At 39.0% G+C, this 22,743-nt stretch overlaps 1 protein-coding gene across 10 annotated transcripts in view; it reads right to left on the reverse strand.

The window, feature by feature from the left end:
• Positions 1-22,743, reverse strand: part of TAFA2 (TAFA chemokine like family member 2) — a 537,069-nt gene that overhangs the window by 212,319 nt on the left and 302,007 nt on the right. For 2 of the 10 annotated variants that reach the window (XM_068561749.1, XM_068561750.1), the window contains exon 2: positions 12,336-12,411. The exons of the other annotated variants lie outside the window; for them this stretch is intronic. The gene's annotated coding sequence lies outside the window, so the exon portion shown is untranslated. The remainder of the gene's footprint in view (positions 1-12,335; positions 12,412-22,743) is intronic. 10 annotated transcript variants of the gene reach the window in all.

Genomic DNA, 22,743 nt, shown 5'->3' on the forward strand with positions numbered 1-22,743 from the left:
ACTTTTCTTTTACTTCCTCTTAGTATAGCTAAGAAAATTTTGCCTTTTTAAAAAGATATTTTGAATGACCATAATGAAACAGAAGTGAATCACAGAAGATTCAAGGGACAGTAAAGTAGACTGGATAACAAATCAGAGGTTTCAATTCTGACCTTAGTTAACTTGTATAAGAGCTTGGAAGTCTCATCCTATCTCAGTAAGGAAGCAGTCATGTAGGCCTGGGTTCACAGACTTAAAAACTTACAGAATTCTATACTGGTTATACAGATGAGAGGAAAAGTTCTGGCAGCGTACAATAAGGAGTGGTCGTGTGTTTAGTAAATAGGTGATGGATGTCTGTCTTCAAAGCATCAAATTTCAAATTTTTAAAAACACTCTGCAATAACTGCTATGGAGGTAACCATGAACAATCTTCTCTCCCAGTTTTGGGGATGTAGGCTTTAGTACACTAGAATGAAGACCAAGTTAAGAAAGAAAATAGGTGGGCAAAGAAGGTGCTAAAAAAGGAAACTGAGCTTAAAATGGTCCTGATTACTAGACAAAGTGTCCATCCTTATAAAACCGAAGAAATCAGGATCATCAATTGACATTTATCATATAAAACTTCTAACATTTCTCAAAAGATTTTATGGATATGTGTTGATTATTATATTGACTAATCCCTGGAGATAAATTTTATGCAATAGCTTTTGTTGACACTTTGAAAGCCTGGCTCCTTTTCTGTCCTCAGTCCGTGGTTCATATCCCTCTCTGTTTTATAGGATAGAAGTCAGGAGGATGTGGACCACAGGGAGCAAGTGGAGAGGGGTCACGATCCCGACTTCCAAGTATCTGTAACATTCCTTATTAATATTTGTTGTGTGACTTCACTTTCTCAGTAATTTAATTCTTAAGCAAATGAATGGGGTCAGCAATAACAAACCAAAAGTCCTTCATTCAAGAAAGCTACAATCTGGTCAGAAAACATATGCCTCAAAGGTAACTATGCCCAGCCTGAAAGAAGATTTCAGGACAGTCAGATGACAGGAGAAGCTAGATGCAGTATTTTCATAACACTTTAACACAGCCCAACATCTGAGTCCTGAGGGCTATGTTTTTCATGTATTCAGAATAGAGGTGACAGAAAAAGAAAGCTATTTAAATAAGAACCTTTGGAAGTGACTGTGTGGTACAGTAATTACAAGCACAGGACTGAAAGAGAAAGACCCAGACACTTAACCTGCTGGAGTTAGATTAGGTGGTCACTCCATCCCCTAACACCTCCAACATTCCAGGATTCTGTGATGGAGAGATTTGTTCCCTACATCTATTCTAAACGATTATAATAATGCCATGTAAGAATGAGACCAGTCTGTACTACAGGTAAAAAGAGTGATGAGATTTGGGGACACAAGGAAATCTACCCTAATCACCACTCTCTCACCCCACACTTGTCCCTGGCACCTTAATTTTAAGGATGAACACCCATGGGTAGAACTGCAGTCAGCATAAATGGATAACAGTGTTAAATGTTCAGCTGGAAGGCATTAAAATCAAACTTCATTTACTTCTTAATTTTGCCATGGGAAATGGCATGTCTTAGGATCTAATATTAAATTTCTGTAAGTGGTCTAAAGTTTGCCTCACATGAGAAGAGGAAGACCCAAAATATGAGTATCGCGTTCATCACACTGCTCCCCAAAATTTGCTCAGCCATCCAAAAGTGTGGGAGTTTGGGCAATTGCCTTGAGTGTCCATAAGTTTGGAATCTATGATTTAGAAAGCCTAGTTATTTGAAACTATGAGTCACTCTAAGCCCCATGAAAATGATTAGTGCTATTCCAGTTCAAGACTCTCTTGGTCCATCAATAAGTAAAGACTACTTAACAGAAAATATTAGACATGGGAGACTTTTCTTCAAAAGAGATTTCTAAAAACTATTCTCATGGCTAGACTGTAGGACCTGCAATTATGTTCTCAAGATTGCACTCTAAAATTATCGTAAACCATTCATTGATTCATTCAACATACATTTCAGTGTGTGCTGTTGTGCCAGGCAAGGGATCTAGAATTGACAAAGAATTAGACCCAAGAATTTTAGTCTCTCACCAGCTGTTTTCCAGGTGGAAAGACAGACTACAAAAAAAGTTATTTTATATATGTAGTATAAGAAAATGATGTGTCATACCCTGGACCTAACCAGCAACTTGTTCTACAACACTATTTCCCAGATTAATATAGTTTAAGACTTGGAAGGGACCACAAACATATGTAGTCCAAACATCACCCCCAATCCTCTCTGCAAGATCCCCACCAAGTGGCTATCCTACATATTCTAGAAATCACCCCAAGTAAAGGAACTCACTCCCACCAATTAGGACAGATTCATTTTCCCAGTAGAACCTGGTCCTAAGCCATGTAAATCAAGTCAGAGCCCTCATCCATACATCCATTTTTAAATATTTGAGGACAGCTCTCACTTTTTCCCTGACTGATCTAAGTCATCCCCAGGGCCTTCAGCCCTTCCTCACATGAAATAGCATGAAAGCCTTTGTCGGGCTTCCCTGGTGGCACAGTGGTTGGGAGTCCGCCTGCCAGTGTGGGGGACACGGGTTCGAGCCCTAGTCCGGGAGGATCCCACATGCCGCAGAGCAGCTAGGCCCGTGCGCCACAACTACTGAAGCCTGTGCTCTGGAGCCCATGAGCCCCAACTACTGAGCCCACATGCCACAACTACTGAAGCCTGCACGCCTAGAGCCTGTGCTCCGCAATGAGAAGCCCGTGCACCGCAACAAAGAGTAGCGCTCCCTTGCCGCAACTGGAGAGAGCACGTGTGCAGCAACGAGGACCCAACTCAGCCAAAAATAAATAAATTAAATAAATTAAACAACAAAAAAAGCCTTTGTCACTGAGGTTACTCTCTTCTGAACAGGCTCCAGTTTTTCTATGTCCCTACTGAAAGATGAGATCCAGAACTAAATATAATAAAGTATTTTTAAAAAGACACTTTGGGGTCTGATAGATCTGTATTAGAACAGATCTAAAAACTGCCAACTGTTTGACCTTCAGCAAGTTAATTAACCTCCCTGAGTCTCTTTTTTTTTTTTTTGGAATTTTTGAATTTTATTTATTTTTTTATACAGCAGGTTCTTATTAGTTATCCATTTCATACATATTAGTGTATATATGTCAATCCCAATCTCCCAATTCATCACATCACCAACCCCCTACCACTTTCCCCCCTTGGTATCCATACGTTTGTTCTCTACATCTGTGTTTCTATTTCTGCCCCGCAAACTGGTTCATCTGTACCACTTTTCTAGGTTCCACATATATGCCTTAATATACAATATTTGTTTTTCTCTTTCTGACTTACTTCACTCTGTATGACAGCCTTTAGATCCATCCACATCTTTACAAATCACTCAATTTCATTCCTTTTTATGGCTGAGCAATATTCCATTGTATATATGTACCACATCTTCTTTATCCATTCATCTGTCGATGGTCATTTAGGTTGCTTCCATGACCTGGCTATTGTAAATAGCGCTGCAATGAACATTGGGGTGCATGTGTCTTTTTGAATTATGTTTTTTTTCTGGGTATATGCCCAGTACTGGGATTGCTGGGTCATATGGTAATTCTATTTTTAGTTTTTTAAGGAACCTCCATACTGTTCTCCATAGTGGCTATAACTCTGAGTTTGTTTGTTAACTTCTGTGTACTAGGAATCAGAATGTTTCGTCATATTCCTCAAAGGTTGACTGCAAGGGTTGAATGTGATGTAGTCTGTATAATACTCAGCATGGTATCTGACAAATAGCAAAGGTTTAATTAATGGTAGTTGTTTTTACAGTGTTATTATTTTTACTCTCCAGATGTAATCTGACTAGCCCAAAGTAATGCATGACTGTTAATTCATCTCTGAAGATGTTAAAATTTACTTGAAGACTCTATTGTCTCTTTCCATTTTTCACCTTTGGTTGCAATGCTATGCTTTTGTTTTTTTATTCTCTGGTTTCTTGGCTTGGTAACTCATCTACCTCTGGCTTTTGCTTTCATCCCACTTTTATTTAGAAGAAATTTCTGAGTGGGAACATCTGAGCCACACGTCACAGTGAATCTGTAGTACGGGTTCAGAAAGATCTCTTATTCCCAATTAATAGAATCACAGTGAAAATTCAAAATTAATCTAAGATGCTCTCCATTTTTGCTTGAAAAATAATTTAAAAAGGATATACTTCAGGTTTAATGCCTCCTTATCCAAATTATGTACAGATGTTGCCTGGAAATGTATTCTTAATAGCTACATTAACTATGATAAGTTCACTCACATCATTGTCATTCATGTCTAATTAACCTAAATGCCCAACTGGGAGTAGTAAGAACTTACACACAGCAAGAAGAGTGAGTCATGTGGATCTCCCAGCCCCCAGTCCTGCCGTTTGAATGTACAAAGATAGGAGAGGGGAATGAAGATGGGGGTTCAAGATCAACAGGGGTAACTGTCAGGAGAACCTGGCAGGATTATGTTAATAGCTTAGATCAGAAGTCATTGGACTTGGAAACTTTCTCTTGACGAGGAAACTTCTCTCTTATCTTTCATGAGATAATGAAATAGTGAGAAAAAGCATGAAATTGCCCCTATGAATCCAAGTCTAGACAGCATTTTGAAAAAAATGCACAATTTTTTTCATAACTTTCACCTGTCATAAATTAAACATTTAGTTTTCTTTAATAATAAAGTCAGAGTTATATCCAGTTCTTCATGTGGCATTCCTGACAATAAGGCATCCAGGCTGTGCTTCATTATGTCCACTGGTGAGAGGCTCACTACCTCATACGACATAGTATTCCACTGATGAGCTGCCTGTAGGTTAGACATTTTTCCTTTTATTAGATCAAACTCTACGCCCTCCTTAGCTCTGCTTTATAATTGACCTGTGCTCTCTAGAGCAACATATAAGGAAGCTCAACAGATGGGAAACTGAGGGGAAGGAGCTGGTAGGTATTTGGACACAAAGCATTTTTTCTGTTGCCTGTTAAAGTAGGCCAGCCCACTTGTTTCTAGTAGGGGACAAGCCCTACTAGGGGCCTGAAAAAAATAGGATGAGAATATTTGTCTGCTACTGGGTACATGTCTATCAAAGTCACACGACTCCTACATCAGGCATGGATCTGAAGGCCCAAGAAGCCATGTAGTTTAAACGAAAAACAACCTTGGCCAACAGCAGGCAGAGCCTAGCTCCACAAAAGAGAGTCAGTAACTATGTTTTGGAAACAAAAGGACAACACTCTGTTCAGAAGCTTCCTGAAATTTATGAACAAATGCAGTTCTAGAGAGGCAGTATTAGGTAGTTCAGGGGTTCTCAATTATACTAGGTATAAAAACCATGCTTGTTTAAAATGCAGACTGTTGGGTTCCATCCTTAGAGATTCGAATTCAGTATCTCTAGTGGGGGCCCAGGAGACTTCATATTTAGCAAGGGCAGGCTCTTTGGGAAATACTGGTGCCATGGTTAACAGCTCTGGAGTCAGAGAGATGTGAGTTAATAACTGGGTTTGCCAGTACCAACCATATTTCTTCTTTAGTAAAATGGAGATGATAACCACAGTTCTAATGTCTTCGAGGTATTAAAAGAATTAAATAAGAAAATGTAAAGTATATAGCACACTGCCTATGAGTAGCCCATTAAGTAATTTGTAGCCATTATTATTTTTACTTTTCATTATTATAATGCATTGATTTCAATTTTCCCTCAAGGAATTATTTAAACTATCAAGACTACTTTCCCTTTTGGCTTCATTTTTCTGATGCTCTGAGTGAAATTCAGAAGGTGTCTTTGGAAATAGGGCATAGAGGAATCAACCAGAAAACCTGTTATTTTGATATTCACTAAACCTTTCATAGCCAGCCTTTCCCTCTTTCAACTTTTCCTCTCCCAGACACTACCCTCTGATTTCTACTGCCATTTCTCTTGTACAAGCCCTCTGGCATGTTGCACGTTTTGCCTAGAAAGCTCTTCTAACTGCCTTTCTGAATAAATAGTTTCCATCTGTGAAACACTCCGATCAACCATCACCTCCCCAAAGCAATCTTTCTGATCATTGTATTTTGTTTTCTAATTGTAATTGTATAATGGTCAATTTCTTCATCTAGTACATGTGATCATCGAGTCTAAATGTGCAGTAAGAGTAGGAAATTGGGCAATGGGGCAATGGATGGTAGTTAATTGCTCAACCCAAAACAATAAAGTCTGCTTCAAATTGCTTAATTCAAGAAAATACATTTTTGGCCTAGCTTATCAGTATTATATCCTCAATTTTCCACTTTGCTTTCTTGATGCTGACTCATGCTAAAATTTCTCAGTCTCATTAGTTCATTACCAATGTGAAATTATCATATGTAAAATTTAAAAATGAAGTAATAATCATGAAGGCAATTTTTGAAGTACTTGAAGCACCATGAAGCACTGAAGTTAAAATATTTATAGTGTTGGTATAATATATAACTGACATAACAAATCAGCACTAATTTAGACACTAAATGAGACAATGAATTGTGAAATAACATTCATTTTTTCCAGTGACAACTGAATAAATCATTAAGTATACTATATAGAATAGTATAATTTTCTAATAGTATAATAAGTAAGATATATAGAATATTAGACAGCAATATTAAGATGCTATGGAAAAAAATGGACAAGTGGCAAGTTGCCAGAGAAGTCTTCACTGAGAAGATAGAGACTTAAAGAAAATGATAGAATAGCCAAGCGAATATTAGGGGCAAAAATTCCCTCTGGAAATGCCAGCGAAAAGGTCTAGAGGCAGGAGTGTGACTGGTGAGTTTAGAGGCCAGTGCAGCTGGAGCAGAAAAGGAAAAAAGGGAAAGTAGTAGGAGCCAACATTCGAAAGAAAGCGGTGGACCAAGTCATAATGGGACTTATGGGCCTTTCTGAGGAATTGGCTTTTACTCTGAGTGGCAAAGAGAACTACAGGACTGTTTGAGCAGAGGAATGACAAGATTTGACTTAGGTGTTAATCACTCTGGCTGCTTGATTGAGATATACTGTGGAGTAGGAAGGAGAGCAGGGGAGCCAGCAAGGAGCTTATATACTAATCCAGATCAGAACGATGATGACTGAGGCCAGAGCGATAACAGTGGAGGTGGTGAGAAGTGGTCAGATGCTGGACATAATTTGAAGGTAGAGTTAGAAGTCTTACTGATAGATTGAATGTGACTGAAGGCAGAGTATGAAGTCTTACCATTAGATTGAATGTGAGTATTAGAAAAAGAGGACTCAAGGTTGACTCCAAGGTTTTGGGGTCTAGCAATGGAAGAACAGAACTGCCACTATTTCAGATGGAAAAGCCTATCAGCTGTCTATCAGCTCTCCATGTGGAACTGCTGGATTAAGCAACTTGATATATAAGTGAAGAGTTAAGCATAAAGAACTGGATATGACTAGTTTCGGAGCCATTAGCATAGCGATGTTATTTGAAGACAGAATTGGATGGTATGACTATGGGTGAGTATATATGGGTGAGAAGAGGATTAAAGACTGAGCCCAAGGCCTCACAAACATTGAGAGCTCAGGGAAAAAAGAAGCAACCAGTAAAGGAGACTGAGAGAAAATTAGGTAGGAGAGAAATCAAGAATGTGGTATCCTGTAAGTGAAATAAAGAAAGTTTATCAAGGAGAAGTGTGTGATCAGCTATGTCAAATGCTGTTAATCCATCAAGGAAGATGGAGACTAAGAACTGAACATTGGCTTTAGCCATGTGGAAGTCTTTAGTTATCATAACTAGAGCAGATTTAGAGGAGAGGTGACACAAAGACCAGATTAGATTTGTTATAAGAGAGAATGGAAGAAGAGCAAAATTTCTGCAAAGGGATGTAAAATGATAGAACTGGTGGAGAAGTGCGATGAAAATACCTTTTTTTAAAATATTGGGGAGGACTTCCCTGGTGGCGCAGTGGTTTGGAATCGGCCTGCCAATGCAGGGGACTTCCCTGGCCTGGGAAGATCCCACATGCCGTGAAGCAACTAAGCCCGTGTGCCACAACTACTGAGCCTGCGCTCTAGAGCCCGCGAGCCACAACTACTGAAGCCCGCGCGCCTAGAGCCCGTGCTGCACAACAAGAGAAACCACCGCAATGAGAAGCCCGCACACCAAAACAAAGAGTAGCTCCCGCTCGCCGCAACTAGAGAAAGCCCGTGTGCAGCAGCAAAGACCCAACGCAGCCAAAAATAAATAAATAAATTAATTAATTAATTAAATAAAATATTGGGGAAATAACAGAATGTTTGTATGCTGGTGAAAATGAGCCACTTAAGAGGTGAATAAATGATGATGGAAAGAGACGGGAGAATCAGTAGTTATGTCCTTGGGAGGTGGGAGGTGGGGTTCACTGTTCCAATGAACAAGTGGAGGGATTGGCTTTAGGTAGGAACAGGGATAGATCATCTACGGCAATGCTGGCAGGATAGAAATATCCCCTGGGGAGTCTTTTAAAAATACAATGCCCAGACCCCAACTAACAGGTTCTGATTTAACTGGTCTAGTTCAGGAGCTGAGGCATCAGTAGTTTTATAAAACTCCCAGGTGATTTGGATGTGCCCACAGGGTTGAGAGCACTGCTCTATGGTAGAAGGCAGAAAGGCAGATGCTGATGGGTGGGTAGATGTGCTGGTGGAAGTTCTCTGCTGATCCTTCAGTTTTCTCAATAAATCAGGAGGCAGGTCATCAGCGAAGAGTGAGGATGAGGAAGGGGTACTGGGCTTTGAGGAGAGAGGAAAAATGGTGAAATAGGCATGCAGAGAGTGGAAGAGTAAGCAAACTAGTGAAGGGCAGCATGATTGCCAAGAAGCATTCAAGACCCATTTTAGGTATATGGTTACGGATTTAAAGAGATACCAGTCAACTTGTTCTACTCTAGTCTCAATCAGCTGCACAAGCGCAGAAAGAGAGAAGTTAGATTTAAAGAAGGTTATGCTTCTCCAAGGAAGTATAAAGAAGCAAAAGAAGGACAAGTGAGTTAAGAATATACATAAGGCAGTGAGTATAATGACTGACCATGGGATTAAAATTAGGTAGAGAGGGTTGAGAGAATAAAGAGGCTGGAGGATAGTAAAAAGATGGTAGGATTAATGGATTGAAGATCCTGGAGAGGTTGAAGGATTAATGGACGATATTAGAAGGATTTCAGGATAGTAAAAGGAATTAAATTAAAAGACCATAGATGGTAGTCAGAGAGCAGCACAGCTGAAATTGAAATTATGTGTGGGTTATAGTTATTGGTAGTATCAAAGCCAGAGAATGACCAGGGATTAAATGGCTGAAGTAGGAAGCAAGACAAGACTATTAGAGAAAGGGAGTTCAAGAAACTGAGCTGCCAAGGTGTTGGAAGGATTATGCACATTTATATCAAACTTTCTATGAATTAACAGTGGCAGAAGGTAAAATCATCAAGAAATGTAGAAGAATAATTCAAGAATCAGTGGATAAGAACACTGAGAGGTAGCAGATCATATAGTCTGCTGACATGAGTTTCAACACTGGGGTGTTTGAGGGAGGACAAAGGGGGAATGAGCTAAAAGTAGCAATGAGTAACTAGGAAACCTTCCCCACTTCCAGCTTTAATAGTAGGAGGGCTACTGGAGGAAAAAAGCAACCACTTGAGAAACCTGCAGGGTAAGCAAGATCCTCTGAAGAGCCAGGTTATTATTAGTACAAGAAGGTGAAGGAACTGTTCAGAGAAAATTGAGAATATGGAGGGTCTGTTTATGATGGCCCAATGTGAAAAGTCTTGGAAGATGGGGAGTGTAAGAGGAGGAGACAGAAGAGGAGATGGGCAACCCTAATGGGAATTAGCAACCCTAATGGGAATTAGCAACCCTAATGGGAATTAGCACGTGGGAGAAGTCTGGAGTTTCTTGTGGAGAATAACTTTAAAGGAATAAAGGGCATATGAAGCTAGTCCTAACAGGCTCAAGGCAAAAATGTAATAGTGAGGCTGAGAATGTTTGGGAAAAATGGAAAAAAAATCTAAGGTTCTCTCTTGATCTTTTAGGTGGAATCAAGGAGGTCCAGAGCAACGGAGTGTTCTTAGCCCTCCTGTTGGTGGAATGTAGGCTCTCCCTTTAAAATATAAAGTAAAATTTCATAAGAAAAATAGACCTTTTAAAAAAATTGAGGTGGTGACAGCATCAGTGAAAAGAACATGAGATTTGGAAACAGAACACTGGAGGTTAAATTTCAGCTACAGAAATTGGTAAATCAAACTACAGTTGACCTTCTAGGCAATGACCCTCCATTCATTTGAAACTCTGCATATAAGGTATAGTCAGCCCTCCAAAAACATGGTTCCTCCATAAATGGTTCCTCCATGTTTACAGTTCCACGTCCACAGATTCAACCAACTACAGATCAGATGGTATAGTACTGCAGTATTTACTACTGAAGAAAATCCACGTACTAGTGGATGGACCTGCACAATTCAAACCTGTGTGATTCAAGGGTCAACTGTAATTGTTTTTACAGATTTCATCACCAGTTGCCCATTGGCCATCATGACCCTAAAGAAATTTACAGTCACACGAGCTGTCCCTTAGCACGGGTATTCAGTTTGTGTTATCCTAATCTCTGGAATACTCTTCTGAAAGAGTTAGAAACACTAATAACCATAATGATAAACATAATCTCATTAAGCACAGTTTGCAAAGGCTATGGGGACAATAGAACTGGATGTGCAATTCAGTATCGAGAGCCAAGGTGGGGTCAAGTCATCACAGGAAGTCCACCGATCTCCCCAGATCAATCACCATGCAATTTCCACATACAGAGAAAAGGCGACATATCAACATAACAGCAGCAGATGGCAAATGAAAAGCAACACAGACCATTTGATACGTCCTTGGTGCCAAAACTATCCAAAAGCCCCTTAGGATCAGCCTTGGGAAGAAGGGGAAGAAAAGGAGAGAACAGAACCTTGAATCTGACTATCCACCAAAAATAGACTTAAGTTTTAAACCAGAAGTGACCGTATAACCTTAAATAGACAAGTCAAAACGAAGCCTTGAGAGCTAAACTAAGTTCAGATAAAGGAACACACAGAAACTTACACCTTTGTACCCCTGAATGCTAAGAAGCAGCTTCAACAAAAGTAGGAAACATGCATTGAGCACTTAGCACGTAGGTAGACTTCATGCTAAGCAGTTTACATGGATTATCACATTCTTCTTCACAGCAACCCTATGAGTAAACACTATTATTTATTTGCTCTATTTTGCAGACAAGAAAACTGAAACCTCATACCTACTCAGGGGGCAAAACCAATATTCAAGCTGCTGGATACAAAGCACCTGACCCTAAGCATCATGCTGTATACTGTACTGTTTTACACCTAGTAGAACAAGCCCTTTATATATTCACTATTTTAGGACCTTATTTTACTTTAGGACATTACACGCAGTGGATATCTCCAAAAGACTTATTTCCCCACTGGAGTTAAGTTCCTCAAGACCTTGGAACATATTTTCAGAATTTTCAGTTTCCCCTTATAGCACTCTGCATGAGGGAGGGAGTAACTAATGCCCTTGAATAGCAATGTCTGTAATCCAATTTGTCAGGTGCCATGAGGCACAACGGTCCACCTGGGAGCAGCACTTCCTTTGAGAGCCTTGATGTTAGGTCCTAAGAGGATTCCATAGCAGAAGCAATTTGGTGCCAACATCTTAACGAATACAGTGAGAACCTGTCTTCTTAAGCCTGGTGATAGTTGGTTTGATAAAATACATGACTAGACAGACAGATGAGAGGTCATTTATTTTCTTTTACTACATGTCAAAATAGCTAAAGAAATTAGGCTGTTCGACATGTTCTTGCTGCTCATGCCACCATCAGTTTAATCATGATCACAAATAGCTATAGTTTTTCACAAGGCATTCTATGATTAAGTGTATTATCATTTTTTTTTTCAATTTTAGGATTACTGGAAACTCTGATCCATTCCACGTGTTACCCTTCAACACTCATAATTAATCCCTGCTACGAGCACACCCAAATTAATCCTCACACTGTACACCTATATTAGATTGAAAATCTCAGATACCTTGGTTCATCTAATACATAAAAACACTTTAATTTCAGATGCAAATATTGCAGTACTCCAATTCAAATCAACGTAACAAGGAGGGCACAATGCCTGATCTTCTGCTGGAAAGCACTTAGCACTGTCCAGCTGCTGTGAAATTGGATACCTTTTAATGCCTTTCTGTAATAAGCATATTATACGAAGGCCACGATTGAGGAATCTACATTCCTACCATGTAATTATTGTTGCAGCTTACCTGTAGTCTTTTGTGAAACTCTGCACAACACATAAAAATCTTGGATCTGCTCTGCTTCTCCCAGTCGTTTCAAAAACTAAAGAGAAATATATTTTAATCTCTAGTATGGAAGGTGCGGTTTAACTCTAGCTGCATGTGTCCCTGTTGGTCACTGTCATTTTGTAATGTTACAAGGGCTTTTCTTTTAAAATGCACAGTGGGCTTATATAGCAACTTTTTCAGAGGAATTACCTTTTTTGGGAAATCTTCTAGAACACAAAAAGTAATATACAGCAAACCAATTTTTGTATCAGGGTTGTGCCAGGAAATTTCTATAGATAATCAAAATTCTGTATATAGGGCTCCTGCTTGCCTACAGAAATGTATCTGAAGATAATTCTGCTTCACCAATGTTTTCATTCCTTGCAAATATTATACCAAAGCATAAATTTCCTGCTTCACCTCATAAGTTTTTTCACCTCAGCTACTTCAAATAACATTATAAATCACTGACTCATTTCAAATTAAATTTTGTACCAGAAAACTAATTTCCTTATCCAAAGTAGTAAAAGAATGTATATTATTAATGTACATAAACAAAAAGCACCCATATGGTATTTTTAAGGGAGAAAAACAATTTGTAGACTTTCCTATTTTGGGAAAAGGGTCTCTTAAGGGCCACTAAAAATGCAGTCCATTGCCAGGGAGGGAGGAATTTTCCTCTACCCTTCTAGGTTCTTCCGGCTGCTCTAAGAAGTAAATTGACATGAGAGATCAACAGGAGAAAATAAAACATAAGGTTAATAACATGTATACATGGGAGAGACCCAGGAAAACTGAGTAACTCATCAAAACAGGCAAAACCCTCACCTTAAATACCATCTTCAACTAAAGACAAAAGGGAATGTTGGCGGTAGTGGTTTGGGACTTCAAAGGGAAGGAAGGCAATTCACATGGAGATGGAAAAACAAATGTTTGTTAAACACATGTTTGCTGGGCCTTGCAGAGAAAATGGGACACAGAGTGAACTCTGATCTCTAAGAGTCCCTCCCACACACACGCACTTAGCCCTTATTCTTTGCAGATATCCCTGGTGACAGCTCTATTCCAGGAACAGGCCTTCTATCTAAATTCTTTTAGGCAGTTAGGGGGAAGGTCGAAGTTTCTTCCTGAGTCTTTCGGGCCTTGATTTTTTTTCAGCTCAAAGTAATCTGCATGTCAAAGGGACATTTGGAGGAAATTCCCTGGCGGTCCAGTGGTTAGGACTCGGCAGTTTCACTGCCATGGGCCTGGGTGCAATCCCTGGTCAGGAACTCAGATCCCACAAGCTGCGCGGCACAGCCAACATGACCAATTCCATCAGTGATGGGGTCCTTTACAGCAAAAGACGAGGAGCTGAGATATACGTGATGCAATATTATTTCCTTTTCTACTTGTGTTCAAGTTTTGAAAAGAAACCGTAAGGTGGTGAGAGTGGTAATAATGCTTTCCGAGGCTGGGAAATGAGGTAGCTAGAGAGGTGAAAAGTGAAATATCAGATGATGGTCCAGCAAGGAGACAAAAGATAGCACACACACCCTCAGTCTTTTAATGCCCCAGAATAGCCCCTCAAACACTCCTTTTCTATAAGACTCTAGCTTTTCTGCACCCAAGTGGCTCCATTAGCCTTGCCATATCCTTCCTCTCCCTGGCAGAGAGTTGATTCCTTAATATTTTATGAGAGTTCATTGGAAATTCTTCTGTGTGGTACACTTTTTGCTGCATCACAGAGCCACCAAGTCAAATGTTAGATGTAGGTTTCCCTAAGCTACAAGCTGCTGTTTCCTGGGTCTAAGGAACTATGAAAGCTAAGCAGGGTTCAAGGCAGCCATGGAAGTGGGTAGAAATTAGGTGTGCCTAGCTGAGCTTAAAATCAAGTTCCCCGAACTACTTCTACATAGTGAAAAAGACCTGTGGAGGTCAGGGTAAAGGAGGTACTTGTGCTGATGCAGGAAGGAATCTTTGTACGCTAACCCACATTTGTTTCATCTCTAGATTTATCTCTGATGCTTCATGGTATCAAGGAAGGAACATAGAATTTGGGATCAAACAGACTGAGCTCAAATCCCAGTTCAATCTCGTGAAGATTTTTAACAAAAATATTCTTAAGAGCTCTGAGCTATAGTTTCTACATTTACATAACGGGTAGGTGATAACTACCTCATTAGTTTGTCATGAGGATTAAATAAAATAATACATATAAAGTTTCTGGTGCAGAACTTTAACCCAGGGGTTTAAAAATATGTCACCTATTTATTGGCTTAAAACAGTTCAAAATAATTTAACAGTAGCAGTTGTTGTAATAGTAGCAGATATAGTAAGAACAATAACAATGACCTTTTACTGAACACTTGATAGGCTAGGCACTGTGCTAAACATATGCACAGAGTATTTCTAAATCTCATAAAAACCCTACAACATGGATGTTATTTAACAGAAAATTATCTCTGTTGAGTTGTACAAACAGCAAGGAGAAAACTGGTCAGGTAGAGAAGATTCCATCCCTTGACTGGAGTCAGGGTTCTGCCAAACAAATTGGCATCTAATTTGACTTGAGGAAGATTAACTAACTTCTCCAAGGTCACAGAGCTAAGAAAAGTTCCCAATGCTCATTTTCATTTTCTTTTCTTTTTCATTTTATTTGTTTGGCTGCGCCATGTGGTATGCGGGATCTTAGTTCCCCAACCAGGGATGGAACCCATGCCCCCTGCAGTGGAAGCTCAGAGTCTTACTGGACCACCAGGAAAGTCCCCTCATCTTCTTTATGTATTCTAAATTCAATAGTTTTTCCTAGTTTATGCAACATATCTCAAAACCTAAAAGTAAAAGAGATCCTTGGGGCCCAAGTAAATCCATACATACTCACTACCATAAATCCCACTGCTGCATAGCCCAAGACAGTCAGATAAATACTGTTCCCCAGAACTCCTTAAACCAGAAACCCATGGAGTAATACTATGATACTAATAGTATTATATTATACTATTAATATTATACCATTAAGTAATAAATACTATACCCATCAGAGAGAGAAGGCCAGAATCTCCGTCTGACAATGAAGTCCTCAACAGGTGGGCTGAGAGGGACACAAGGTCACAAAACCCCCATTCACAAGGGCCCAGAGACTCAGAGTTGAGGAATAAAGCCTAAACCTCACCACCACTGATAACACAAAGTAAGTACAGGAGGAAAGCAACCATCTCATTAGGAATTAATGTTGAGTCCAAACACCAACTAAAATCACATTTAGCACCTCAGAAGGGAACAAAATTACTACATGGTGATGATGAGGCCCTTTCCTGTACCTCTTTATCATGCTCAACTGCACTCAGATGTGATATACAATAACCCCTGGGACCATCAAATATATACCAACTAGATGCTCATTTGCTTGGGAAAACACTGTCTCGAAGCAGAGAGAAATAGTCCTCAACTTCTCCAGACATTTCTTCATTCTGTTTGTGACACTTGACAGAGATACTTCTCTGTATCTCAGGAGCTGTGTTACAAATATTGGAGTTGAGTGAGAGTTTCTCTGCAGAGAACTTTCTACACGGTCACTCCTAATATTTAGCACATAGTGAATTCAATGGCTAACTCGGGAAAGAAAGAAGGACCGAGCCCAAAATCTAAATAAATAAAATATATTGATTTTGCAAAGATTCTCCACTTCTTGAAAGGATTTCTTTAAATAACCACTTCATTACCACATTTAATGTGTGACTCTGTTTACATACTTCCACTTGTGGGGAAATATATTTATAAAATGAAGAACACTTATTTGTCTCAGATCAGGTAAGATTTATGAAAAATGAGTCCACTTGGCTGAATTCATAAACATCAACTAAGCCTGTTATAAAAACATATACGAAATAACTAATTACTGACTATATAACACCATCACTTGAATCAGGATGAGAAACAGAACTGCAAAGCACCATATGCAAAGTGCTAAGTTTTACTAATATTCGTTACCCTGAAAAAAATGTTAATTCTATGAGAGTGTGTTTTATTTTTACAATGTCTGGTTTCTGACAACATTATCCAGAAATAATTATTCAATAATGAATGTCAAGAAACCCAAGTACCAAAATGATAGGAAATATTTCAAGCTACCTTTCCCAGAAATACAATCTGTTTCTCATTTGATAGAAACTCATCATAAGCAACTGTCTATATCATAGTCCTCCAGAAAACTTCATCATGCTCTAATTCATCAAAAGCCACCAGACCAAATTGCCATTTAATACCCGATTCAATGAAATAATTCATCTAGCTATTCATAAATTTATAAACACCTTATCAAGTACTTGTGCTACACCACACCAATTTTAAACTCCATGCAATATATCAGACACTAATTATTGATATATACATAGTTTCATCATGGGATTTACACAGGCTTCACAAACATCACAGCTCTAAGAAAAAGAATACGACATTCTTCAGTATATTCATTACATAGAAATAGAAAAATTGTAAACATTTATCAAAGAAATCTGCAATAAATTTAAAAAATCATTTTTTGAAATGATCAACTTTTGAACAAACCCAAAGAGAAAACCGAGACTTAAAAAACCTGGGGTCAGGCAGCCCCACTCCTCACTAAGTTGTATAATCTTAGCCAACTTGGATTTCAAATTTCACATTTATAAAGTAGGGAAAAGTGCAATTTCTGTCTATTTCAGAGACTTTTTTGTGGAGCAAATGGGATAATTTATGAGCTACATAAAAGTATGTAATGTTATTATCAAGGGCATTTTCAAGTGAAAGGAGAGAAACTGTGAAACACAGTAGCTGGCTGCCTCTCCTGGTGGGACTGTTCTCTTCACCCACTCATAGCAGAAGAGCCAAAAATAAGTTATTTGCTGAAGGAGGACCCAGAGGAAAAGAGCAATACTCTGGCACTGAAATGTTCACTCTTGGGGAAGTTCCTAAATTTCACTGAGCCTCAGTATCTCTTCCTTTCTAAGAGGAACAGCTTCCCAGCCCCCAGCTTCACATACATATGACAATACATTGAACAGCGTCCAATCTTCCTCAGCCTTCTCATTTGTAAAATTAGCTTTAGAGACAATATATTTAAAGGCTATACCTCATGCTTAGCACATCTGTTTATTCAGCAAAGAATCTCTTCTAGCTGATGCAGATATAACAGAGAAACAGAACAGAAAAATCCCAGGCCCCAGTTGAGTTTATATTTGAGTATGAGAAGAACAAACAATAAACTGAATACATGAGTGAAATATGTAGTCTCTTAGATGACAACAGTGCCAACTTCATGAGCACATGATCTGTGCAAATACACAAGGCCCTGAGATTAGAAGGACCTGTGCTTGGTCTAATGCTGTGCTGGTGTCACCTTGAAATTGTTAATACTTTTGAACAAGTGGTCCCACATTCGCATTTCCTGGATAGCAGGAGAGTCTATTGAAAAAAGTAAAGTGGCGGGGGATAGGGAGACACGTGGTGAGAGGTGGGAGGGGTGGTCAGCAGGGCCTCAATGTGAGACTGTACATTCTGAGCACTACACAAGGGTGCCCAGCTGAGAAGGCTAATGGAGCTGAAAACCACCTAGAGGTAGAAGGTTTTTTTCTTGGCACAAAACTGATTCCATGCAGCTCTCTAGATAGCTTGTACCAGAGAGGACAATCACAGAGATTACCACGTGCCACAGGTATCTTTCAACTCAGTAGCCCAGCAGCCCATCTGCTTGTGCCCCTGTAAACCACAGAACTACACCTCCAGGGTGGGCACCATACTGCTATTGACACAGACATTAAGGTAGCAGTGGGCCTACTGATAAGGCCTCCCTGAAAGGGTGATACTTGAGTAAATGTCCCAAGAGGTGAGCAAATGAGTTGTACAGAATGGAGGAAGAGGGAACGAGGCCAAGAGAACAGTAAGTGCAAACTCCTTGAGACAGGAGCCTGGCTCGTATTCCTGCATGAGCCCAGAGCTCGAAAGGCCCAGAATTGGGGCCAGAGGAGGAGATCAGGTCAGAGAGGCAAGTGGCAGTGTGAGGCCATTATCAAGACTTTGGCTTTCATTCAGATATGGGAAGCCACTGATGTTTTGCACAAAGTATCATGTTATGGATTCTGGGCCGAGAATAGACTGAACTGGTTAAGAGTGGAAATATAGGGAGTGCAGTTAGGAGGTTGTTGTGATTATCCAGATGAGAATGATGGTGGCTTAGACCACGATAGTAGCAGAAAAAAAGTGATGAGAAGAGGAAGAGGTTAGATTTTGGATGTATTTTTGAAAGTAAGGCCAACAGGACTTTGTGATGGGTTTGTTAGAGGAGGTAAGAGAAAGAGAGGAGGCAAGGATGACTCTAAGGGTTTTGCCCAGAGGAACTGGAAGGATAGTTACCATTAACCAAGATGGGAAAGATGGGCAGGACTTGTTTGGTGGAAAATCAGGAATCAGTTTTAGATAACTTACACATGACCCTTGAACAATGGGGGTTAGAGGTGCTGACCCTCCACGCACTCAAAAAAATAGGTCTTCTGTATCTATGGTTCTACATCCATGGAGTCAATCAATCTCAGATTGTGTACTACTGTAGTACGTATTTAGTGAAAAAAAATCTGCATACAAGTGGACCTGTACAGGTCACACCCGTGTTGTTCAACGGTCAACTGTATATTGTAGACGTGTATTAGACATCAAACTAGGCAGTAGAGTAGATATATGGGTTTGGAATCCAAGGAAAAGTCTGGGCTAAAGATTCAAATTTGGGAGTCATCAATATGTTGATGATATTTAAGGTTATGAGATTGGACAGGATCATCAAAGAATAATGATGAAAAAGGTCCAAGACTGAGACTCAAAGCCCTTCAACATTTAGAGTGAAATAAAGAGGAAGCAGCAAAGGAAACTGAGAAGGACCAGCCAGTGAGGTTAACGCAAAACTAGGAGGGTGTGATGGCATGAGTCCCAGGAAAATACGTCCAGGAGAAGGAGAAGATCACTCCATCACATACTGCTCTGAGGTCAAGTAAGAGGACTGAGAATTGATCCTTCAGTATAGACAAATTTATCCACCTCAATAAATGTTGGCTATGATGGGAACTTCAGAAGAAGAAAAGTAGAAAAACAGGTCAAATCTATAAACTACTTCATGAAGCTGTTAGAATACTATAGTTGTGAGTTTATCATTTAGCTACATTAGGGGAAACTGTATTCATTTATTTAAGGTGAATATAGTTTAATGCCAGGTTGTTCCAGATAGGAGCCACTAGCCATATACGACTACTGAATACTTAAAATATGACTCGTGTGAGTTAAGAACTAAATTTTTAATTTTAATTAAATGTAATAAACTTAAATTTTAGTTTTAAAACATATATGATTCAGTTATTCAAAAACATTTATGTATGTTTTGAACAGCTTGTGTATGTGAATCTATTTTTAACTGTAATTTTATAAAACTGAAATACAGGGCTTCCCTGGTGGCGCAGTGGTTGGGAGTCTGCCTGCCGGTGCAGGGGACACGGGTTCGAGCCCTGGCCTGGGAGGATCCCACATGCCGCGGAGCGGCTGGGCCCGTGAGCCACGACTACTGAGCCTGCGCGTCTGGAGCCTGCGCTCCGCAACAAGAGAGGCCGCGACAGTGAGAGGCCCGCGCACCGCGATGAAGAGTGGCCCCCACTCGCCGCAACTAGAGAAGGCCCTCGCACAGAAACGGGGACCCAACACAGCCAAAAATAAATAAAGAAATAAAAAAATATTTAAAAAAAAAAAAAAAAAAAAAACAAAAAAAAAAACTGAAATACAGATTAAGTATTTTCCATGAAAACTGGATATGCTGTAACTGTAAGCTGCAAACAAATTTTGAAGACTTACTACCAAAAAACCTTAAAATATATTATTAATAATTTTTATATTGATTATATGTTAAAATAATATTTTAGACATAGTATATAAATAAAATATTAAAATTAATTTCAACTCTTTATTTTACTTTTTTAATGTGGCTACTAGAAAATCTTTAATTACATATTGGCTCACATTATTATTTATTGGACAGCACTGGTCTAATGGATTCATGTTGTGGACAAAATTAGGTCTTGCCAAAATTAAGAACTTGAACACCTGTTTCATCACAAGCTTCTCTACAGCAACTGAAAAACAGTAATGTACAAGGGACCATGTGATGCTTCCTTTCTAGAAATTTGCATGTAATATTTCCATTCTGTTCATGGAAAGCCCCACCTCAGTTCACTGAGCCAATTTCTGCCTATCCTTCAAAAATCTGCCCCAGCAATATATGTTCTGAGAGGATGAATTTTCTGATCCCTGTTAAGTCAAGGTTCTCCTAGGCTCCTTGGTATAGAGGTGATAGCATTAGTGCACTATACTTTACATGACTTATAGAAATCACAAACATCTGGAAAGTAGCCACATAATCTGAAAGAAGAAATAGAGAGATGATGCCAAGAATAACTGAGTACCTATTATGTTCATAGGGTACATTGTTCATAGGGTGCTTTTATATATTCTGGACATTAATCCTTTAACAAATATATGATTTGTTTTGTTTTTGTTTTGAGAATAATGACTTTTTTGTTTCTAGATGTTTTTCTCCTACTAACTTGGGAGCTCCAAGAAGTACTGTCTGTTTCTTCTCTGCTATAAACCCAGAATCTATTACAATGACCAGTAAGTACATGGTAGGCAGCCAGCCAATGGGGATTGAAAAGCAAAGAATAGGTACATACCATATAGCTAGGAGAGTAGACACAGGCTTTGAGCCAGCTCTCTCCCATTAACTCTCTTACTCCATAGGAAAGGTGGGCTCTTCCTTGGATTGAAGCCTACTGACTTCTTATTGGCTTATTGTACAATTTAGCAAACTTGTTCACCTGGCTGTTCCTAGAGATTAGCCCTAAATGACTAGGACTGAAAATTAGATGCTGATAGGGAAAGGTTAAGATAAGGATGCTGCTAGAGAAGAAGACTTGGTGAAATGAGACCAAACAAGAAGAAGTCAGAAGAATCAACTCAATAAGCAAACTGAATAGGTTACATGCAGGAGGAAGCAGCCTCAAACATGTGGATTTTCCCCAAGGGCTCCAAGGAGCACAGGAGGAAGGCTGATGCTTAGAAAAATGACGTTACCAAAGAAGAGGTTAAATTATGCGGGGTTTTTATTACAGGCAAATATATGTTTTAGAAAGTTTTTTCAAACAAAATGGTTAAAATAAAAAGGTCTAATATTTTAAAAAGAAAAAATATCAGCAACATGGACTATTCCCACCCAGAACACCTTATAGACTGAAAATTACAAATAAACAAAGAGTGAATGGGCACGTCTGCAACAAATGTGCATAGGTGTGCGTAAATACGGTGCCTCCAACTAGACAACTGACCATCTGTTGTGAGATGAAAATTAAACAAACCATCGGAGAGAGGAGGAAAAAAGTCGGAATCACAGGGGAAAGCCTTGACAACTTTGTCTAGAAAACAAAACTAAAGAGGGAAACGGGATGAAGGGCACTGAAGGAAAGAGAAAAGTAAAGATGTGTCACAAAGGAAATGTAGTTTACCCTTTTTTCCTTCTCCACATGACACTGAGGTATATAGTATGAATTTCAAAATAAGTCAGGAAATCAATACACACAGCTGAAATTGTGCCATAGTTTCATTCCTGAGTTCTGGAAGGAGTGTCAGTAATGCTGCCTTTGGCTTCCTTTGAAAGATGATTCACAATGATACACCCACCCCTTTAGGCTTATATGTGGGGAGGACACCCACTGAATAGAATTTGGTGCTACAGGGAATCTTGAGAGTAATATGTAATTTGTGTTGACATTTATAATGCCTCCTTTCCTCTTAATATCTATTCAGAAAATGTATACTTATAATTTATATTGTGTATCTGTACTATATATTAGGATATACCCAGGAAAGCTAGGAAGGGAATATACGTTAAAAATAAAAATATTTCATGGAATAAATTAGTTGGTAAATTCATGTACAAGTGCATTGGTACAGGGTTCCACATCTGAAATAAACATGATATAGGCTAACTTTTCTGATGCTTGGAAAAGCGCTTGGCATATGAAAAGTATGTGTTAAATAAAAAAATAAAATATGCAATGTGTATATATATTATATACACATTATATTTCACTTTTCTCAGAATAATGCCTATTATTTAAAATAAATATCTATTTGAAAACGGGCAGCGAAGTCCTGACAAAATGCTACTTAATTTTTACTATTTCCCTGTGAGTAACTTTATGGTTTTACAATAGAAAAAAATATTTTGTTGCCAACATATTCCAACTTAAATATATTTTTAGAGTTTGGCTTTTCTTATCTTAGAAATAAGTAGAGGAGTCTCTGGGCTAAGTGTCTGTTGTAATAACTGATTTTAATT

Source organism: Eschrichtius robustus, chromosome 13, assembly GCF_028021215.1.
Source record: "Eschrichtius robustus isolate mEscRob2 chromosome 13, mEscRob2.pri, whole genome shotgun sequence".
Lineage (NCBI taxonomy): Eukaryota > Metazoa > Chordata > Mammalia > Artiodactyla > Eschrichtiidae > Eschrichtius > Eschrichtius robustus.